General features: G+C 36.5%; 1 protein-coding gene across 3 annotated transcripts in view; it reads left to right on the top strand.

Moving 5' to 3' along the window:
- The window catches only part of TMTC2 (transmembrane O-mannosyltransferase targeting cadherins 2), an 835,540-nt gene that overhangs the window by 701,101 nt on the left and 110,144 nt on the right, over positions 1–24,295 (top strand). For all 3 annotated transcript variants that reach the window (XR_015727148.1, XR_015727149.1, XR_015727150.1), the window contains one exon: positions 22,996–23,088. The gene's annotated coding sequence lies outside the window, so the exon portion shown is untranslated. The remainder of the gene's footprint in view (positions 1–22,995; positions 23,089–24,295) is intronic.

Raw genomic sequence — 24,295 nt, 5'->3', positions numbered from 1 at the left:
ATAGTAAATCTAGAATTACCATATGATCTCTTAATTCCATTTAGGAATTTACCCAAAGGGTAAAAAAATATTTACCCAAAGAAAATGAAAACACTAATTCAAAAATATAGATATTCCCCTATGTTTATTGCAGCATTAGTCACAATAGTCAAGATATGGGAGCAGCCTAAGTGTCCATCCATAGATGAATGCAAAAAAGAAGATGTAATATATATAAAATTCCATTATGTTATGCATATATTACATATATATATATATACATGTATATACATATATACAGATATATTACACATTATATATATATAATGGAATATTGCTTAGCCATAAAGAGGACTGAAATGTTGCCATTTGGAATAACAGTGATGGACCTAGAGGGTATAATGCTAAGTGAAAGAAATCAGAGAAAGACATACCATATGATTTCACTCATATGTGGAATTTAAGAAAAAAGACAAATGAACAAAGAAAGAGATAAAAAAAAATATACCAGATTCTTAAATATAAGCTGATGGTTGCCAGGAGGGAGTTGCGTAGGGATGAATGAAATAAAGGGGATTAAGATTACTCTTATCTAGATGAGCACTGAGTAATGTATAGAGTTGTTGAATCATTATATTTTATACCTGGAATTAATATAACACTATGTTAATTATACTTCAATTAAACAATTAACACTCATATAAATGACTTTCTTGAGACATTCTGTATTGTGATTTTTAAAAAAAATCTAATCTGTAACTCAATTCTGAATTATTTTTACTGAATTTATAAAAGCTTGGAGGATTAATACACAATGTAGCGAAGTTATCTTTGTAGATAGGACCACACAAAATATTGACACACACCTGAATTCAGTGCAGTGAGTGATGATTTAACAGGTTTCTATAATTTTGAGACAATAATTTAGTCAGTATCTTACCAGTACAAAATTATTCTTGGAGTTTATTTGATTCTTCTACTTTATTTTATCTTCGTGATCTTCATTAATTACCCTTTGGCCTTGGAGATAATTTTTAGGCATTTATAAGCTCCAAAAGCAGTACATTAAAAAATATATTTTCTATAACTCTTGAGTTTTTCTCTAAAATACATTCTTACTACATGGAAATACTAAATCATTGATGAACTATTAAGAAGTTTTAGGAGTTTGATAAAAATGTTATAGTGTCACTTATTTTACCTATATGCATACATATATAAGCATATAATATAGTGGTACTTTTTGCAGAAACTAAATGTCAACTTCATTGAATTTAGTTATTTTGGAAAAAAGCTATATACATCTCTTCTTGATACTAAACAAAATAGCTTAGTTTTATTTCAGAGATTTAAAAACAAACATTTAATATAAATGCATGTTTATTACAATTTCCAAAAAGGCATGTACTTTCATCAAAATAATTTTAAATATTTGGGAATCATAACAAGTTCTTGGCACTAGATTGTCTTTGTGATTTAAAACATGTTTTTTATACAAATAACATCCAATGTTTGTATGTGATTGCTTTCCTAGCAATCACATAGTTGGATATAGTTTATCAAGTAAGCAAATCTTAACCTTGCCAACTAGTACCTTGTGAATACCTTTTGACTTCAATGGATTGTAAGATGGTTTCCAGAATATATATTTAATGTATATACGCACTTACATATACAAATTAAATCTTTTCTTTCTGACATTCTCAGTGATAGTCTCACTCACATGAAAACTTAAAGCCCAACTGGAAAATCCAGGGAATTTGGTATGAGAATAGTGGTATAGAAGCCTACGTTCCCCTTATATGAGGATTTTTGGCATCCTTTTTAATCCTGATTTGTTTATGTAACCTACTATTGCTGCTTCTGTGCGCTTCTCAGTATTGAGGATTTTGTGTTTGAATCACAGAATTTTAATGGTTGAAGGATGAGACTCTTAGAATCCTTCTATTTTCCAGCTGGGGAAACTGTAGTCCAGATAGATTGAAACTTGCTCAAGGGCCACATAACTAGCAAAAGGCAGATTCTGAATTCAAGTTTTCTGACTTTAAATCTTGTGCCCTTTTCATGTTGTGCTGGAGCAGGCCTCGAAGGATTTAAAGGGTATACTGAAGGAGCCTGAGCCAAAGGAAGTTATTCTGGGAGAAGAAAGCAAGAGCTTTATGATGTTCTGTTAGGGAAAAAGCAAAATAAAATGCAGTTGTGACTTGAAGTGTGGAGGGAAAAAGAGGACGAATAAAATATGGATAACTTTAAAAGAACATCATATAAGACTGTTAGTACATCAATCCAGTGTTTATTTTGAGCAGTTGGTGACATTTAGAAAGAAGTGAGGTTTCCAGACATTTTCAGTAGGTGGTCAGTTTGACATTTCTATATAATGCCTCTCTGGGCTAATAAAACTTGTCTATTCCTGCTGGTTCCATTTTCATTTTATTCTTTCTGTTCATTTAAAGCAATAATTTAGTAAATCACAGTAAATAGGCAAATGCTGAAAGTCAAGTGTTTATACACGCTAAAATTTTTTTAAGCCTGGACTTATTTTTCTTTCTTTCAGGTTTTTTTTTTTTTTTTTTCATAACAGATGGGAGAAATGTGAGTAATTTCACTGGAATTCTGTAGCCTTATTTAAAAAAAATTCATTTAGTGGCATTTAAATATTCAGTTTATGTCTAATAAAACAAATCATATTTTTAAATAAGCCCCACAATTATTATCAAAACAGATTCATGTGGCTTGGCAACTGCAAATAACACGGACATCTGTTACTGGGAAAATAAGTTAAACCAAAATAAATTGAACCATACTGAATGTTGCTGTAATTTAGTAATTATTATTTTAAACTACAAATTTATCCTACCTAACATCAGCTGGACTTTTGTAATGATGTCCTGTTTACAGCATGTCATGTCACCCACAGATCTGTTTCAATGATTGCCCAAATTTCTCAAACCCTAAAACATAGACCCACTAGTCTACCTAGTACCATCTTCTCATAAATTATCTAGTCTCCTATTTATGTGAATATTGTTGCAATCCAAAGAGTTCCCTCCCTTTTCTCATTTTCTCCCCTGTATTTTAATTCGCCTTGATTCCTTCTCACCTCCAAAGCAGGAAGTGCTCCTGCTTCCTCTTAAGAGACTGGGCACATATCTTTGCTCTTCAGTACATTGTGCCTCCTAAGATCTTTTTATATGTTGTCTTCTTTTTAAAAGGTGTAATTAGTAGGGGGTGTGGGGACTCTGGAACTGGCTCTGCTTATCCCCATCCAAGTCCAGATGCTTATGGAGCTTTTTCCTCCCTCTGCCTTCAGATCTCTCTCTTGTTATCCAGAATTTTACCCGATTTGGAGAACATTTGACGATCTTAGGACATTAAAGAAGGGGTTGTCCAATGGAAGTTTTTGTGAGGGGAATCTCTCCTGCTAAGGGTTGGCAAGCATCACGCAGGTGATGCTCTCTACAGAGACTATTTGACCCTTACTACCTTCAGTAAGAGGAACTCTTTAAGTAGCCGCTCAGCACAGGTCATGCTTCCCTCCTATAGGGGCTGGTATAGACAGGATTTGCTCTTGGAAGAAGTGAGGTAATCTTATTGATGTTCCCAGTCCCTATCAAGAATGATCCACTTAGGTTTGGGAGGCTCTCCCTTTTCTGCCTTGTGGGTTTTCCTTACCTTTCTGCCACAATTAACACTATCCAAGAATAGCTTAAAATACTGTTGTGCATATGCCTCTAAAAATGATGTTTATGAATAAACCTAAGGCTGTACTCCTTTTGAGCTTTGGTTTTTGATCCTTGATCCTCCTCCTGTTTTAGTTTCTTGATAGTACCTGCTCTTGCAAATTAAAAGACTTTGCTCTTACATGGCTATCAATGAAATGGGCTTCACCAGCCGATTTGAAAGGCAAATCTGTTCATTAACTCTTTGTTTTTTCAGCTATGGTGATCTTAATTCCCTCCAATTTACTTGCAATTGAATAGGGGAAGGTTATGCATAAATATTTGCACGTAAGAAAAGCAAATTATTCTATCTAAAATACACACCTGAAATTGCCCCTGTGCCCTTTTTACTGACTCCTTCATCTTTCCATGCACTAAACTTTCCCTTTGAAATGCTCCTACAACAATAATGATGTTGACAAACAACAAAGACAAGCCTGTGGACTTCTTAGCTAGTAAAGGCATCACCCTGCTTCTCTCCTGTTCCCAATCTATTGCTCCATTCCAAATATCTTGAAGAGCGAACTCTATTTGTTGGCTACAGTCTTCAGTGCTTATATTCTTCTGCCTGCTCCTAGAAAACTTACTTCTTACTATTGATATCTTAAGTAGATATTGGTTTAAATATCACCATGAAAATATGTGTGACTTTTCTCTGAATTTGTCTATCACCATGTCTGCAAGGAAACCTCTGCATCCATCCATTCATGCTGAAATGTTCCCTATGCAGGTGAGTTATTTCTCCTTCTAGCCAAGGTTAATTTCTGCATTTACCTCTGGTTCCTATGACCAATACCCTTTCTTCTCCATCTCCAAGACATTCCTGTATCAACTGATTGCTTTTTTTCTCTTCATCTTCAAACTCTTTGGCCCGCTCTGCTGATTCATTAGTTTTGTCTCCTTCCCTGTCTGTTGTTTTGTTGGACCCCTAAGTAGTAGTGTTCCCCAGATTTCTCCTCTTACTGCTTCTCTCACCTTGCTCTTCCAGTCTAAGAGTTTACATTTGTTTTCAAGGCTTCAATAATCCACATTCTTGATTGGTCACTCCCAAATCTAAATCTAAAGTAATAATACTTCAATGGTATAATTTTACCATTACTTTAGTAGTTATACTGAAGTGACTAAAAATGCTAAGAGATCATAAAGAAAGCACACACAAAACCCATACATTATCCAAATTTTATTTTCTCCCTTGGAGCAGAAGAATTTGCTGAGGCACTCGGTAACACAATGTTTTAATTTTGCATTTCTGTTTTTGTATTCTCTAGTTTGAAAACAAAGCACATGTTAACTCTGGATTTCAGTATGACTTATAATAATATGTGGTATAAAATACTTTTTGAGCTGTTTCTGAGCACAGCATGGAAGTTTGTTATTGACTTTTTGCTCACTGCGAATAAGACAGACCTTTCTAAATTATTAAAGTGCAAACGATTTCTTCAAGGTACTATTTTAGGATATGTCTTGACTTGGGACTATTTTCTTTTTACCTCATTATTTTCACACAAAGTTAAATATCTTGTTAGATTCTGGAGTTTTCTTATTTGTGGAATCGTCTGACGGAATCTCATTAGTATTTTTGATTCAAGCATTAGAATATGAAAAAATGAACTTCATATCTTTACACATATAGGAGAAATAAATTTCATTCTTGCTACTACTGAATACGTGTTACATATTTTCCAAGCACTGAGTAAAGCAAATATATTTCTGATTTCCATGGTGTTATCCAGGGCCTAGCTTAATTATAATTTTAGCAATATCAAAACTATTAAGGTTACTCTTTTCATTAGGTGAAAATACTGAAATCAGTGGAGGTAAAGAGATATGAACTGACACACTTTAGTTTTAATGGAATTTGTAGGCCTCAATTCTTGCATATGTATGAACATGGGTAGGAATGTAAGATGAGAGAGAAAATTATAAAATTCCCTTCATAAGATAATGACTTGTTCAATTTTGAAAAGCCTACCAATTTGCCCAAAGTTAAATATTAAAATTTTTGCATTTATTTCTCTTAAAAATAACAATAATTTGGCAACTCTTTCAAGAAGGAATAATTACTAAGCAATATGATATAGATAATGTGTTATGGAATATCTTTATGCTAGATTCAGTTTGCTTAATTTCCTGTAGGGGAAAGGATAGTTACTCAAAGTTCTATCTATATATGTGTAACAAGTTAATTAATGCTAAGAATTTTGCTGCACAAAGACAACAATTTTCTCAATAGAATTACACATGGTACTGTATGCTCTTCAAAATACAAGGGATGGTAAAAATTAAAACATTTCAGAGTACATACGTCTTTGTCTTCTAAATTTCTAGCAATGTTTACTTAGTTTTAAAAGCTATAGTTCTTTTAAACCCTGTTGTTTCCATGTATTATTTCTAGGAGAAACAAACTAAATCATAAATTTAATTAAAATTAAAAACTTTATTTGGTTTTGGGTAAAGTGATGAAGTAAAATCAAAACAATGAAATAAACAATTTTCACATGAAAACTGTTTGGTGCTGTTAGAGAAGACAACTTTGATTTCTCAAATAACAGACAAAAGGAACTTTAGCAGGACTTGAATGGCAGGTACTCTGAGACAGAGCTGGCAAATTGAATGTTTAAAAGTGCACATCTCAAACCATAGTAATTTTTTTAAATAAATAATTTAAAAGAACTATTGAAACAAAACAAAAAAGGATTTTAAAAGTAAAATCAGGGTATTGTTTCATAGCCTGGGAATCAGTTTAAATTGATGGGGAAATCTCAAATCTCTGTAATAATAGGAAACGATGTATACTGAATCACACAGACCAAGTGAGGAATCTGTTGTTGACACAGGGGTTGCTCAGAAATTAAGCTACATTATCTGGTGCTTGGCTGCATCATCATCACTAGATCATGGGTCCTTGTGTTCTATGGCAGCAATGTCTCAGGAATTGGTTTCTGGAGATAGATTCTGATTGAGTAGCTGCAATGTACACGTAAAAATTCCTCAGGAAGGGACTATTCCCCAGGTGATAAATAGTTTTCAGTGGGGCCAGTGATGATATAATCTATATCATATGAATAAATTCATATATATATGAATTTAATTACTATGAATTTAAGTTATAGGATTTGAATATTGAATATAGAGTTTACGTTTTTTAAAAAAAAGATTTTATTTGAGAGAGAATATTGAATATATATTTTCAGTGGGGCCAGTGATGATATATATATATATCATATGAATAAATTCATATATATATGAATTTAATTACTATGAATTTAAGTTATAGGATTTGAATATTGAATATATAGTTTACTTTTTTAAAAAAAAATTATTTGAGAGAGAAAGAATATTGAATATATAGTTTACTTTTTTTAAAAAAAGATTTTATTTATTTGAGAGAGAAAGAACACAAGCAGGGTGAAGGGGTAGAGGGAAAGGGAGAAACAGACTCCCTGCTGAGCATGGAACGCAATGGGGGACTAGATCTCAGGACCCTGGGATCATGACCTGAGCCGAAGACAGATGCTTAACTGACTGAGCCACCCAGGTGCCCTAGAGTTTACTTTTTAGTATAAATTTTTTTTTAGCAATTGACAAGTGGGTTTGCTATGTTTTAGATGATTTACTAGGTCTTACAGGTGACAGAGTATTGAGTAGACCGTAAGAAGTTTTTAATATAAAAGGAATTGGAAAGGAACAATATATCTATAAATAGAACCCAGTAATCATTTTCTCAACCCTTTTTCATTATTGACTGAAACGATGCCTATCATACAGTAGTACTCAATATATATATTTGGTGGATGAATAGATATAAATATCATAGGAGAATAAAAGTGTTCCAAGTGTTCAAAGTATGGGTAATAGTATATGATATTTGCGGAGTGTTTCATGATCACATCCCTGGATGTTGCTCAATGCTGTATTGGGTCGTGCTGGACATGAAAACTTGTGAAGCACAGTAAGCGGATGTGAGGCATTACATTTCTTTGTCTTTCCTCCCATTCATTTGTTCATTCATCATTCAAGAATTTACTGAACACCTCCCAATGACAAGACCAGAACACAGAAATAACAGAGATCTGCCATTAATGAGGTCACCATGAACTGAAGGAGACAGCCAAATATATAGGCAATTAAAATAAGATCATGATAAATGCTACGATAGGTTCTATGAGAGAGGAAAGGGGAGAGAGAGAGAATATATGTAATGTGTCAGGGCTGGTGCATTTCATTTTGTCTCCTGTCTTCAGACCTGAATTAGGATGAATAGGTATTAGTCTGTTTAAATTTAATCTCTGAGAGTAACATTAATCCTGAGTTCAGTTCCAATTCCCCTTTTACCTTCTCAAATTACATTGTTAACCATTACACATTCCACGTTGAATGGATACAATTGTCTACAAAACACTTCACATTTTGTTTTCTCATCGGCTGCAACATAACTCCATTAACACTCCATTCATCCTCTGTACTCTTTGGACCTGTAATTTCTTCAGTTTATTATGTGCCTATCCTAATAGTAAATATGGAACTTATCTTACTAATCGACCCTGTGTATCTTTGTAAGGCACATTATAAATGCATGTTTGCTTTGGGCTTTTGCTTTGATACGTGGTGGGAAATTGATTCAGTTTTCATTTTGCTTGGCATTTCTTTCAGTTGTTCCCTTTTCACTTGTGAGGCCCACCTTAAAGATTTCCTTTATGTCTTGTATTAGCTGCCTCAAAAGTATGTGGCAGACTCCCATACTGACCCTGTAAATCCATCTGTTTCATTCCAAGCAAGCAGTTTTCCACAATCTTCAACATCTATACTCCCTGTATCATTATTTGAAATAATTATTTGACGATTTTTCAAGCTAGGGTAAAGGGCTATGTCTTATGTTTAGCTTTGAGAATAATTTAAGAAGCTGAACTGCATAGGAATTCCTAACGTGCCGTATAGAGCAGACTGCCTGTGGTCAGATCACATCTGTTACTTACTCTCTGTGTAAATTAAGGCCATTGACCTCTGTGGGCCTCACTTTCCTCATCTGAGAGATATGATGATGATGATAATACTAACACAATAAGGTTCATGCAAAGCTTAAATGTATTCATATCTGTAAAATGCTTAGAATGGCATTTACTAATATTTGTTACTTATCCACGTGTTCTAACCAGATCACTATCTTCTGTGGAAATTATGGAGATGCTACTGACAATAATAAAGGCTAATATTCAGAGGTGGATTGACATGAAAATCATAAAGTTAATCATTAGGATCTCTCACTTGAACAGGTCCCTTATTGGTCTTGCATTTTTGGTAAAACCTTTAAAAGCAGTGTGGTAACTGCAATCAGTTGAGACCATTGTCTCTTCCCTCCATGACTTTCCCCCTACTATAATGCCTGTGGATTGGTTATTATTTTTTTTTAAAGATTTTATTTATTTATTTGACAGAGATAGAGACAGCCAGCGAGAGAGGGAACACAGGAGGGGAGTGGGAGAGGAAGAAGCAGGCTCCCAGCAGAGGAGCCCGATGTGGGACTCGATCCCAGAACGCCAGGATCACGCCCTGAGCCGAAGGCAGACGCTTTAACGACTGCGCTACCCAGGCGCCCCTACAGTCTTTGTTTTAAAATCTATTTTTCCCCGATATAAGTATTGCTAACCCTGCTTGCTTCCCACATCCATTTGCATGATAAATGTTTCTCTATCCCTTCTCTTTCAATCTGCATGCATTAGGTATGAAATGCGTCTCTCGTAGGCAGCATATAGATGGGTTTTGTTTGTTTTTTTTGTTTTTTGCTTTTTGGGGGGTGGGGGTTTGGTCCATTCCGTCACCCTATGTCTTTTGATTGGGGCATTTTGTCCATTTACAGTCAAAGTAATTATTGATGCGTGTGTATCTTTTCCCATTTTGTTACTTGTTTTATGTTTGTATTTGTAGTTCTTCTCTGTTCCTTTCTTCCCATGGTCTCTTCTGTCACAATAAGTTGACTTTTTTAGTGACATACTCGAATTCTTTTCTTTTTATTTTTTGCATATCTATTACTGGTTTTTGATTCGTGGTTACCATTTGGTTTGTATATGACATCTTCTGCATATAGCAATTGAGATTTAGTAGGTGGTCACTTAAGTTTGAACCCATTCTTTACTTCTTTCCCCTCCATGTTTTAGGTATATAATATCATATCTTACATTCTTTTATTTTGTGAGTCCCTTGACTGATTTTTGTAAATACACTTATTTTTACCGCTTTTGTGCTTCCTGCTTTTCCTACCCTTACTTATGGTCTTTGCTTTTCATTGAAGAGTCCTCTTTAATATTTCTTGTAAGGCTGGTTTAGTGGTCATGAATTCCTTTAACTTTTGTTAGTCTGGGCAACTCTTTATCTCCCCTTCTATTCTGAATGGTAGCCTTACCAGATAGAGTATCCTTGGCTGCAGATTGTTTCCTTTCAGCAGTTTGAATATATTGTGCCACTTTATTTTGGCCTGCAAAGTGTCTGCTGAGAAATCTGCTGATCACCTTATGAAGTTTCCCCTTATATGTAACTCTCTTCCCTTGCTGCTTTAAAAATTCCCTTTATCACTACTTTTTGCCTTTTTAATTATTATGTGTCTTGGTGTGGAGTTCCTTAGGTCAATTTTGTTTGGGGCTCCCTGTGTATCCTGGATCTGGATTTCTGTTTTCTTGCCCAGATTCAGGAAGTTTTTAGCTATTATATCTTCAAATAATTTTTCTGCCTCCTTTTCTCTTTGTTCCTTTCTTCTGGGATCTGTATAATACAAACGTTATGTTTGATGACGTTGCTGAGTTCCATAAGTCCATTTTCATTTTGCATATTTTTTTGTCTTACCTGCTCAGCTTGATTACTTTCCATTACTCTGTCCTCCAAGTCACTGCTTAATTCTTCTGCTTCCTCCAGCCTGCTATTTATTCCACCTAGTGTATTTTTAATTTCATTTATTGTGTTCTTCATCTCTGATTGGTTCTTTTTTTTTTCTTTGTTAAGGGTCTTACTGACGTCCTCCCTCCTCCTCATCCTCCCTCACTTCCCAAGTGAGTGTCTTCATGATCATTACATTAAATTCTTTATCCAGCATATTACTTATATCCATTTTGCATATTCCTCTGTCTCCTTATTTTGTCAAACACTGTCTGTTTCTGTGTGTCAGGGAAGTCAGTTTTGTCTCCTGCTCTTGAAAGTAGTAGCCTTATGAAGAAGAGGTTCTGTTGTGTTCTGCAGTGTACCGTCCCCTTTGTACTGGAAACAAGCATCTCAGGGGTGTCTGCTATATGTGTTGCGTGCATCCTGCTATTGTGGCTGAACTGCTTTTGCTTTCAGTCCGTCATCTGCAGTGGCTCTTTTTTGCCTATTGTGGTCAGTGTTTGGTCTTTGTGGTGTTAGTGGGCCAGTCTGGGGTCCACCTTGGGTTTGAATTGTGTCAGCAAAGGTGTTTGCCAGAGATGAAATAGCACCAAACTGCAGGGTGCTCTCCTTATTTTGTCCTTCGAGAAGCTTTTGTTGGTGGGCAAGGCCTGCAGTCATACCTGCTGTCTGCCCCCAGTCCACTGCTGGACCTGTAGTCTGACTGGTGTGTAGAGTTATTTTTCCCTCTTCCCAAGGCGGGAGTCTCTTTGGAGTGGTTGTGGCCTCTGCCACACTGCTAGGTTAATGGCACAACTGTGGATGGGATCCAGCCATGAGTGCCACCACCACTATTGGGACGAAGGCTGGCCAGGTTGAAGGGGGTGGATCTGCAAAATACAAGGCTTGGGAGACACAGTGTTAATAAGAATTGCACTGGTCTTCTGGGGGAGGGGACTCACAGTGCTGGACTGAGGCAGGCCTGGGTGGAGGGGGCAGATGTGCTGACGTGTGGGGAGGCAGTGTGTGGTGTAAGCAAGTTAGGTAGGGTGCCATGCTGATTCCTGAAGGTGGTCATGTGTTTATCCTGGGGGTGAGGGCGCGGGGGAGGGAAATGGTGGCTTTGTTCCTGGAGGGGTTTGTCCCCCAGTGATCTCTGTCCCTCCAGGACATGTTCTCTGATTAGTAAATAACTCTCCCTCCCAAATGCCCCAGGTGATTTTCAAACTGCTGCTTTTATGCTGTATTTCTGCAGGCTGTTTATTGTGCTGTCTCTTTAGAGGTGGGGATTCAGTTTCCTCTTGTTCCTCTGGCTCTCCCAGAGCTAAGCTGGCTGATTTTTTTTTTTTTTTTTAATTCCATGTTTTAAGTCCCACTGGTTGTAAGAACTCATAAAATTTGGCCTCTCTGGTTTTCAAAGCCAAATGTTATGGGGATTAGTCTTCTCTGTGCAGGCTCCTCAGTGTGAGAGTCTGTTTCTGCCCCCTCTCTGCACCAGCTGCCCCCTCCTTACCGTGGACAGCCCTGCATATCTGTCTAGCTCCCAACCATATCCCACCCTTCGTACCCTTTTTGATATGGTCATTTCTCTCCTTTTACATGTGGAGTTTTTTCTTCTGGTCTTTGGGTCATTTTCTGGGTTATTTACACTGATGTGAGTATTATCTAATTGTATCCACGGGACGAGGTGAGCTCAGTGTCCTCCTACTTTACCACCTTCCCAGCCTCTTCTCTGTAATTGATGTCTTTCTGCATGCTTGTCCTTCTTTCTCTTTATTTTTAGTGTATTTATTATAGGTTTTCAGTTAGTGGTTACAATGATGTTCATAAATAACATCCTAAGTATACCTAAGTATAAAGCAGTCTGTACTAAGTCTATATACGGTCACTTAAGTCAAACATATTTTATAAGAATTTCTTTTTAACTCCCCCCTCCATGTTTTACGTATATGTTGTCATAGTTTACATATTTGTATTCATAATTTTATTACTTCTAATTATGGTCCTTTTTTTTCCCCACTTGAAGTCTCATTGGCATTTGTGGTAAAGCAGGTTTACTAGTGATAAACTCCTTTAATTTTTGTTTGGGAAACTTTTTTTTTTTTTTAAAGATTTTATTTATTTATTAGAGAGAGAGAGATAGAGCATGATTGTGGGGGGGAGGGCCAGAGGGAGAGGAAGAAGCAGACTCCCCACTGAGCAGGAAGCCCAGTACAGGACTCTCTCGATCCCAGGATCCTGGTATCATGACCTGAGCCAAAGGCAGATGCTTAGCCAACTGAGCCACCCACCTGCCCCTGTCTGGGAAACTTTTTATCTCTCTTATTGTGAATGATAACCTCGCCAGGTAGAGTATTCTTGATTGTAGGGTTTTTTTGGTTTTTGTTTTTGTTTTTGCTTTCCTTTCAACTCTTTGATTATAATCGTGCCACTCCTTTGTGGCCTGCAAAGTTTCTCCTCAAAAATCATTTGATAGTCTTATGGGGTTTCCCTTGCAACTAATCTTTTGCTTCTCACTTGCTGCTTTTAAAATTCTCTCTTTAACCTATACCATTTTAATTATTTTGTGTCTTGGGCGGATCTTCTTGCTTTTGTCTTGTTTGGAATTCTCTGTGCTTCCTGAACCTGGATGTCTGTTTTCTTCCCCAGGTTAGGAAAGTTTTCAGCTATTATTTCTTCAAATAACTTTTCTGCCCCTTTCTCTCTTTCTTCCCTTTCTGGAGTCCCTGTAATGTGAAATTTGCTCATTTGATGCTTTTTTTCTTTTTACTTTTCAGCTCCGGTGCTATTACCCTGTTTCCAAATCACTGAGCCATTATTCAGTATCTGCTAGTCTACTGTTGGTCCCCTCTAGTGTATTTTTCATTTCAGTTATTGTTATCTTCAACTCTGATTGGCTCTTTTTCATATTTTTTAACCTTATTGTTGAAATTCTCACTGAGTTCTTCCACTCTCTTCTCTAGTCCGGTGAGCATCTTTATAATCATCACTTTAAACTCTTTATCAGGCGTATTTCTTATCTCCATTTCATTTAGTTCTTTGAGATTTCATATTGCTTTTCCGTGTGGAACATATTCCTCTGTCCATTTTGCTTGATTTTGTGTTTGTTTCTATGAATTAGGTGGAACAGCTACTTCTCCTAAATTTGAAGCAATGGTCATTCCCTTTGTAGGCTGTATGTGCCTGGTGACTTTGGCTAGCTGGCTGGAGCTGTGGCTGATGTTGTCTGAGGATTCCAAGGCACTCTGTGATAGGCTGCCCTGGTGGGATGGCTGGAGCTAAAGTGATTATGGGCCAGGGTGGTCCTGGGGCTCTCCATGTGAAGGGCACCTTGGCAGGATAATTGAAGCTGAAGTAGGTCCAAGCATATCCTGGGGCTCTCCATACAGAAGACGCCTTGGTGGGGTAGCTGGAGCCAAGGCAGAATGCAGGCCGGGGAGTCCCAGGGTGCTCTGTGGAGGGGGCACCTTGGCAGTACAACTGTAGCTGAAGTGGGCATGGTCTGGGTTAGTCCCAGGGCTCTCTACACACTGGCAGGATAGCTGAAGCTGCTGCAGGCCAGTATGTATCAAGGTGCTCAGTGCAGGGGATGCATTGGTTGGGTCACTAAAGCAGAAGCACAACAGGCCAGGAGTTCCTGTGGTACTCCACACAGGGGCACCTTGCCAGGGCAGCTGGAGCTAAAGCAGGAATACACTAGGAGGTTCTGGAGCACTCTGCGCTGGGGGTGCCCTCACAAGCCATTTGGAGCTAAAATGGTGCAGGGCTAGAATGTTCTGAGGTTCTCTGCACATAGTCACTCTGGTGCAATTGCTAGAGCTGTAGTGAGCATTGATCAGAGGTGTTCCAGTGTTCACTGCCCTGGGGCTACCTTGGTGGGATGGCCAGGACTGGTATGGACCAGGGGCGTAGTGCTCACTGAGGCAGTAGCCCAGTTAGGGTACCTGGACCCTGCTCCCCTACATGCTATCAAGGTGGAGGGAAAATGTAAACTATGGATCTTTGCTTGCCCATCTGACTCAGAGAGTATTCCAGCAGCTACCCCACCATTTGTTAGGTTTCTAAGTCTAGATCCTCTATATTCTAGTTATTCTTTTAAACTGACTTTTTCCCCCCTCTGTGTCCCAGGGTGTCCAGGGCTAGTATGGGCTAAGGGTCCAGGGCTCACTGAGATGGTTGGCCAGCTGTGGCACCTGGACCTTGCTCCCATCTGCACTATCAAGGTGAATGAGGAACATAAACCATGGTGCTTGCCAGCCCCTCTGATCTGGAAAGAGTTCCAGCAACTCCCCTGCCATTTGTGGCCTTCTAGGACTGGATTTTTTAGATGCTAGTTGTGCTTTTAAACCAAAGTTTGTTTGTCTGTTTTTCCTGTGCCCCAGGGCAGACAAATATGCTCATGGTCTTTTAGTACTATCTTTTTCCACTGCAGTTCACAGCATCAGTGGTGGGGATTCCCTTCATTACTGTGTCTCTGTCTCTTTTCTCATTCTCTGTGTGTTCTCTCTGTCTTTTGTTGTGTAGCTGTTCAGTCAGTCTTCATTCTTCTTCAGGAGCTATTGCTCTATAAATAGGTATGGATCTGGTGTGTTTGTTAAAGAGGTGAATTCAGGGTCTTCCCATGTTGCTAAATTCTCTTGGACTTCAACAACTCTCTGACCCCTGGTTTAAGCACTACCCAGTCAATTATTTATCTTAGTTTATTCATTCTAAACCTTCACAATACATTAATGCACATGGGGAGCTTTAAAAAATTCCAGTATCCAGACAATATTTCAGACTAATTAAATCAGAATTTCTGGTGGTAGGACTGAGTAATCAATGTATTTTAAGGGTGTAGGCAGGTTTGAGAACCAATGGCTTGGTTGAAGAATCTCTTTTTGATTTGGGGTAAAAATCAGGACTAGTTCCCTGAGAAGGAAGAAAGCACCCAGGAATTTTTTTTTAATGTACAAAATACAGAATCTAGGGATTTCCAAAAAGGGAACTCTGCTTTGTAATAGTAGAGTGAATAAAGGTAGAAATGTGTATTCTATCCCTGTTGTTCTACTAGTTGTGTGAATTCACAGAAGTTATTCAATTCTATGTAATCTCAAGATCTTTATGTATAATATGAGTTAAATATATACCCTGTGGTTTGTTATGAAGATAAAGATACCAAATATAAAGTAACTGTTAAATTAATAGTTATTATGATTATTTTAAATTCTAAAGGCTTATATCACTTAGTGGTTCCTTCAAGGCAGTTGTAACTCTTAATTGCATACAGTTGTATAATACTCTCTAATTGTGGAATTCTCTAAGGGATAGGCCACTTTTGCCTTGTCAACTACTAGAATCATAGCCCTCCATAAAGATCCTGACACCGACTATTACTTAAAATATTAAATGGGTAAATAAATAAAAGTGTTCCATAGCTTAATCCCATTTGTATAAAACAGAAGGATGACACCACGTTATATATTTCTTTTGTGCTTTCCTATAGTCTCTTTTTCTCTTACTTGCTAATAGTGTCATAACAGTAATAGCTTTCTATGGAGCAGGTACTGTTCTAAGAACTTTATAAAATTAGTACTTGCCAGTCCTATGAATTAGGTATTACATTGTTTTACACATAAGACAGGTGAAAAATAGAGAGGTTAAGTCATTTGTCCATGTCAGACAGCTAGAGAGCTCTTGCTTTGGGATTTGAGTTTAAGAAAATAAACTTGAGAACAAATTCTAATTATCACTTCACCTGTGCAAAAGTAGCCATTGCCATTTCTATGAACCACTGGAAGTCCTCGAACCAATTGTTAATCTCTTAAAGTTCCATACATGTTTCATCCTCTCAGTTTCTTGAGCACTAGTCCTAAATTTGAGGGGAAACAAACAAACAAACATTGTTTAAAGAGATATAATCATTATATTTGCTTGAAAAAATACTTTTTACTTTGAAAAATGATGCTATTAATTTTTATTTGGCTTGGACAAAAACACATGGACTCAAATCAATAAAGCTATTATTTCTGTTATATTCAGATATCCTGTTGCTGGAAACAATGATAAATTTAGACTTTTCCTCTTTAATATTATGTCACAGTTCATTAGAGATTTAACAGTCATATTTAAGAGTCTTTACATTGGAACATTAGGTTTTATTTATTTAAAAAATGCTCATTACTTGTAAGGCATTCACTAAAGAAGAGCTCACAGAGTTTGATTTTCTCCTAAAAAGTAGTGATAGGAAGATGTATGAAATGGATTAGGCAGTGTGATTTTACTTAAAACTCTTTAAAAGATAAAAATCAGGTAAAACCTCTGGACAACCACCGAACTCAAGAAAACACCAGATGTATTTGTAACCTTTAATTTACAATGAGAAAAATGTCTTCCATCTGAAGTTATTTTCAGTTGGATAAGTTAAAAGTTTGATTGCCTTTTAAATTGTAGGTATTTTTTCCATTACTCTATTTATAATAATTTTTAACTGAGTAATAAGTCTATCTCAGCTTTATTAGTTTTGGGTTGTATGGATATAGGCAAATAAAAAATTGTAGAATTGCAAAAATATTTTCACGCATCTCAGCAGAATACAACTGGAATTCCAGGAAATGTTGAGGAAATTGTTGCCATTCCTAATAATATAAATAATTTTGTCCAAGATGGATGGCACATGGTTTTGGTAATGAGCCACTGGCCTGTGTAAGATTTGGAGAAATAAAATGGCCAATCTCTCCTTTCAATAGCAGATGTTTCTCTGCTAATATTGAAACAAACATTTCCCTTGGAAATATCTGTCAGAGTAACAGGTCTATAATTGAAATGAACATTGAGGATATTAGAATGTGCCAATTTAAAAAAAAAATGCTCATTTGCCGAAAAAATGATTTAAAAATAAAAGATTTTGAGGCACATTTAAATGTATGAATCTCAACTATAAATCCCAGTTAACAATATGCAGCATGAAATATGTAGAGTATTGTACAACATTACCTGCAAGCAGCTGCTTTTGTGTGATATTTAACTTGAGATACTGAATATATCTATTTATGGTTCCTGTTTGTGCACCTTGCCAAACAATATGGCTAGTCTTTTAATTTACATAGTTTTGATTTAATCCAACAAAGTACTAAAACATTGTCTATGAAGAAAGTATAAAAGAGATATTTAATATTGTGGAAAGTAGAATTTAAAACGAATAGTCCCTTTATGCTGGTATAACATGGGGCTATATCTCCATAGAGACCCAAACTAGAAATAAATATAATTTCCAAAAAAAACAATAACAAAAACAAAATACTGTATGATTTTCTTAGCAGTTGAATTAAATGATGGCTAAAACTAGAGAACTTGACCTTTTCAACCAGTTCAGTGTATTGATCTCATTCATCCTCTTGGCAAAAATACTTAGTGGGAATCATATTTACAAAGATTAATTTAATATTGGTATGCTTGAAAAAAATTACACTACTCTTTCTCCATAGGTACCGCAGCATTTTAAGATGTAATTTTAAACTTTGACTTTTTCATATACACCCACACCATCGAGTTTTTGTGGCTATTTCTATGCTGCTGCCCAGGTTCACATCACAATTCCTCATCTCTCAATGAGGGAAATGTGACATAGAACCTGTGTATTTACCTTTAACTCTAAGGCACACAAGTAGATTGTATTTTCCAGCCTCCTTAGAGTTTTACATGGAATCTGGACAAGGTGCTTAATGAATGTCACTTCAAAGGCTCAGCTTCCAAAAATCTTCTATACACAGTACTTGGCACTGCTAATCTTTGTTCAGTAAATGAATGGAGATACTGGATGAGGTCTGAGCAACAAGATGTAAAGAGCCTGCTCCTTGAAATAATCACGTAAAGTGCTTGCCAACAGGAATATTTTGGAGCAAGGAATGCATTTATTCTATGTTGCTACTAAGATTTTCAGATTTGTTATTACAGCAGCTAGCATTATTTACTCTATTTCAGGCACACCAATAAAATAATTATAAATTATCACCACAATCTTTATCTGCAAAATATGTCATTTCAAGTTCTAAAGTCTCAGAACAGAATCTTAATATTTGCTTCCAATCAGTTCTCCTTTGCAGTATTCTGTAAATTTTTCTGTTAATGGCATCATCATTCTAGAAGTTAGTTGTCAAAAAGAAAATATGATGCAACCTCTAGTTTTGGATTTTAGTGAGATTGAGAACAGGGGCATTTCCAAATCTGACCACAGAAGAATTAATTCTTCTATAGATATTTGATACATTCAATTGTTGTATTTGAGGGGATATTATTTGGCAAGAAAATCAACTTTTTTATCATATCATTTATAGTACAGTATATCACTTTAGAACTTGGAAAGGCAGCTAGCGAAGGCTGTGACAAGCTACTTGATATTCTAGCACAACATAATTTGAAATCTTTGAGATTATCGTGTTAGTTCATTCTCATCAGAATTCATTAGAATAATTTATTAGTATCATCATGAAAACTATCCAGATACTCAGTTCCTCAGTTCATGGTAGTGATCACTCATATGGCTATCATTGGGTAGTAAGATACGTAAGAAAAAGCTCCAATCATAAATGAGTCATGCCACCTCTCCACATGTAGACAATATGTGTAATTCTCTCTCTCTCTCGCTCTTGAAAATAATCAAAAGAATAGCTCCAGACATGTGTATTACAAAGGACCGGTAAGTTTCTACCACTGTGGCAAGGCTGGCAGCTGGGCTACAGTTGTTAGAATGCCCAATCCCAGACGTGGCATGATTACATCCAGTATCTAATCATTTTGTTATAGTAAATTCACAAAGCAGTCTGATTACAGCATGCCCTGTCTTCATGGTGGTACACATGTTACACATTTGCTATAAAATTACTAGTGTGAATTTGTAACCGAAGTATAGTGTTTACAAAAGAATTGTTTCCTTTACATTTTTTTAAAAAACTGACTTATAATCCTGTTGGTAAAAGCCAACTTCTCACTATTTTACTATAATTTTTTTGCTTTCTTATTCAACTATAATTTCATTTCTTCTGGGTTTTTCTTTATGCTTAATAATAAAATTTTTCTAAGATGCAGACGTCAGCTATTTAAAATTATAATCTTCGAATAACATTTAGGAGAAGTATTCATTAACTTATTTTCTGGAATACAAATATTAGAGTTGTTTAATATGTACATATTAACAAGTTTACAAAAATAGATTCTGTCGCTTTAGGATATAATAGGAGAAATATTTAGAGTTACAAGTTATTTTAATATCTTGGCCAAGAAAATATATAGAAACATTTTAAGAAAATATATCAAATCATTTTATTTGTTTCTGCATACCAAATTAATGGGCAATAGAACACATTTATCAAACTCTCTTGACAATGTGTAATACATTAAATAAATCATTAAGATTTGGCTGTGAATCTGTTTTTATATTGCTCTTTGTTATGAATAATAGTGTATTTGCTATAAATATTCTTTTAGCCCTTTTCTACATAAGAAAAACACATCTAAAATTTGACTTCTATTTTTCCTTTGAGACAGTTTTCCTTCCTTATTTTGTCTTTGTATTTAAATGTAATCAACCCTGATTAATTGGTAGAAAATCTGTGAATTTTTGTAGTTCACTGAGAGGTGATCATAGAATGAAACTTTGGGGTCCTATTTACCAAATTAGCCAGAAACACATCTGTGAACAGAGTTTGTTTTAAACTGTCAACACGTTTTAATGGATGTTTACCCAAAAATCCTGCCATTAAGTTTTTAGATGGACATTTCACGTCACACCAAGAAAGTTCTGTATTTGCCCCCTTACCTGCCTCCTTACCTGCAAACACATTCCTGCGCTCACCCCTATGGATTGTATTGTCTTCGGAACTATTATTCTCTCTCTTAAATCATTAATTCCCCCCGGTTTTTTTCACCAGGCTTGCCTTTCCTCTCCACCACAGCATGATATATCCAACTCTCTACTCAAACTTGGATAGAAAGATTAACATGACAAAATTGACCTCAATGTCCCCTTCCAAGCCCACTGGTGCCACACTGATCCCCATTTCAATAAAAGGCATTATCAAGGATTCAGCTTTTCAGACACTCAACCTAAAAGTCATTCTTGTGTCCTTATTCTATCATACTTCACATCTATTCCATCCATTAATTGTTAGTTGTACCTTTAAATCACATCTATAATCTGACATTCCTTTTTATCTCTGCTGTCACTCTCACCCAGATTACCACCTACTCTTGTTTTGACCTCTTCCCTAGACTCCTAAATGGTCTTACCTTGTCTACTCTTGCCCCACATTTAGCCTCTTCACACAGCACCTGAGCAAATCGTGTCAATCCCCACACTGAAAAAACTTCCAATGAGCGCATATAAAATTTAGAATAAAATCCAACCTCCTGGAGATGTCCTCAAGGCCCTACATAATTTGGCCATTGTTTGTGTTTTATTTCCTACTTTTTTTTTTTTTTTTTTTTTTTGCTAACTGTGCTGCAGCCACTCTGGCCTTTTTGCTGTTCTATGAAATGTTCAAGCTTTGTCCACCCCGGAGAATTTGCATTTATATGTTCTCTCTGCTAGAATGTTATCTTCAAATTAAAGACTTCTTCCTAAATTTCATTCATTTCTCTGCTTAAATATTCCCCTTTCCTGGGCGCCTGGGTGGCTCAGTCAGTTAAGCGTCTGCTTAACTTAAAATTTGACAAAATGAGGAAGAAGAGGCTATAATGAAAAAGGTGGAGATAAAGACAGAGATAGAAGAACAGGAAGGAGAAGGAAAAAGAAGTGGGATGGGATTTGGAACAGTTGAGATGCTGACATATGTAGAGATTCTGAAAATACAGAGAATGCCTGAAATGCCTGAAGGAACCAGCTCAGGTCATGATCCCAGGGTCCTGGGATCGAGTCCCACATCGGGCTTCCTGCTCCTCAGGGAGTCTTCTTCTTTCTCTGCCCCTCCTCTCACTCATTCTCTCAATCCCTCCCCCTCTCAAATAAATAAATAAAATCTTTTAAAATAAATATTCCCTTTTCCTGCTCATCTCATTCTCCAGCCCCACTCATTACTTAACTCCTTACACAGACTTTCTTTTTTTTTTTTTTAAAGATTTTATTTATTTATTCGACAGAGATAGAGACAGCCAGTGAGAGAGGGAACACAAGCAGGAGGAGTGGGAGAGGAAGAAGCAGGCTCATAGCAGAGGAGCCTGATGTGGGGCTCGATCCCATAATGCCGGGATCATGCCCTGAGCCAAAGGCAGACACTTAACCGCTGTGCCACCCAGGCGCCCCCAGACTTTCTTTTCTTAATAACTCTTACCACTACCTAGAATTATACAATATTTAGTTTTTATTGTCTGTCTTCTCTGTGAAGGCATTCAGAGCATGTCACCCTAGAATGACATTTTGACATATTATTTTGAGTTATAGTCACTTGAGAAAAAGCAGGTGCAAGAAGGGCCGTACAACCTGCCTTTTTCTTCCCGAAAGCAGAAGATAATACCATAAGGAGGGAAGACATTGTTATCATCAGGGATGGGAAATCAAGGCTGAAAAATCTGTACAAACCAACTGTGTGAAGTTAACCCTTACCTGCCTATTTAATTCTCAACAATTCACTGCCTCTAACGTAGCTCCTTTGTCTTGTCCATTCTTCACCAATTTATTATTTGTCTACGATATAAAAGCTTTCTGCTTGAGTCATTCTTTAAGTCTTTATGCTCATGTGAAGGCTCACATGTATATGTAAAAATTTACTAAAACTTGTATGCTTTTTCTCCTGTTTCTCTGTCTTAGGTCAGTTTAACTTAGGCTCAGCTGGAGACCTAAAGAGGTGGGAGGAGATTCCTTCCTCCCTTACTTCTATTAGAATTTAACTCTATCAAGCACAGTCTCTGTCTTGTTGACTGTAGTATTTTCATTGTCTTCAAAGTTTCAATAAATGCTGAATAAATAAATGACTAAACCGTAAATTAAAATTCATATCTTTTTATCATAACTACTTGATAATGATCCTTTTTACTTATTCTGATTAAAGTACAATTTATTCTTCCACCTTTGAGCTACTTAAACACCAGGAAAGGACTGACAGTACACAGCTTTAGTTTTTTCATGGTTTATCTCTTAATTAACTGTGTTGATCTGCTTCTGGCTCACCCCTCTGCCCTAGCTACTAACTCGCTCTCTCACATGAGAGAGTTAACTTCGTTGAGCATCATCCATAGCAGTAATTCTTAAACTTTAGATTGTATCAGAATCACCTGACAGCTTATTAAAACAAAAATGGCAGGGCCTGAACCCCAGAGTCCCTCCTTTGGTAGGTCCTAGGGTGTGGTTTGGAAATTTGTGTACCTAATTAGTCCTCAAATATTGTTGATTTTGCCAATCTAAGGACCACAATTTGAGGATCACATAGCTATAAGAACGCATGATGTTCATCATCTTTTGTTGACTTCTTTCCAGATGGACCTGGGCAAACTGGTGTGAAAGTTTTCTGTGGAACAGGATAAGGAATGGAGCCTGGGACCCTGCTAGCTGGATAAACTTGCTAGAAACGTAAGTAGCTGTGAGAGCAAGTGCCTTGAAGAGTTTTCTGGGCAGTATTTCAAACTTAAAATTTGACAAAATGAGGAAGAAGAGGCTATAATGAAAAAGGTGGAGATAAAGACAGAGATAGAAGAACAGGAAGGAGAAGGAAAAAGAAGTGGGATGGGATTTGGAACAGTTGAGATGCTGACATATGTAGAGATTCTGAAAATACAGAGAATGCCTGAAATGCCTGAAGGAACCAGCTGAAGCTAATTTGGAGAATTTCGTGTTTCCAGTACACGTCCCTATGGTATTTATGGATTCAGATTTAGAATTGTATGGGGACATGAGAAAGGCAATAAAGAAACTAACACAAAGTAGAGATCCCTCATCATCATATTTAGAGACTTTCATATGATTGGTGGATTCCTATAACCAAAATCTGTTATTAGGTTCCTTGGGTTGTCTTAATAAAGTACCATAAACTTGGTGGCTAGAACAACAGAAATTTGTTGTAACACATTTCTGCAGGCTTCAAGTCCAAAATCAAGGTGTCAGCGAGGCCTTGCTTTCTCTGAAGATTCCAGGGGAGGATCCTTTGCCTTTTCTTAGCTTTGAGTGGTGGCCTGCAATCCTTAGTGTTTGCTGACTTGCTCCTTTCCAATCGCTTTCTATGATCACAAGGCATTCTCCTTGCGTCATCCATTTTTCCATGTTGTTTCTGTGTCTTGGTGTTTTCATGAAAGTTAAGTTTAAAAGCAAAACTGTTTTGGTAAAAAATTTTAAGTGGGGAAGGATTTGAGTCTTCCTTTCCTTTTGGCTGTGATTCCCCCAAATACTTAACTCTTTGCAAATAATCATTTGTGATCTACTTGTTACTATCCTCATATTGTCTTACCTGTCGTTTTAGTGTTCTTTACCCTTTCACTAACCTAAAATTGAGAGTTTCTAATTTTTTATCACAACAATTTTTTATCAGTTATCAAAATTATTAAACTAGTGGATTTTGATGGGAATGTGTAAACTTGTCCCATCTCAGGGATTAATAATAATAACTCAAAGCTTATATATACATAATGATTGCTAGGTGTTTGTTAGAGTTCTGAGTGTTTTATACATTAGGAAGCTGATTTAATTTTTTTATCTTTTTGAAATGAAAAAAGTGAAATAATGCCCCCCGACCCCAGCTTTATTATTGTAATTCCAGCGTGGTTTTAATAGCTATATGGAAGGA

Source organism: Ursus americanus, chromosome 17 (assembly GCF_024610735.1).
Source record: "Ursus americanus isolate L20-20 chromosome 17, mUrsAme1.1.p, whole genome shotgun sequence".
Taxonomy (NCBI): Eukaryota; Metazoa; Chordata; class Mammalia; order Carnivora; family Ursidae; genus Ursus; species Ursus americanus.
The sequence above is the reverse complement of the archived record's forward strand: the minus strand, read 5'-3'. Positions and strand labels throughout refer to the sequence as shown.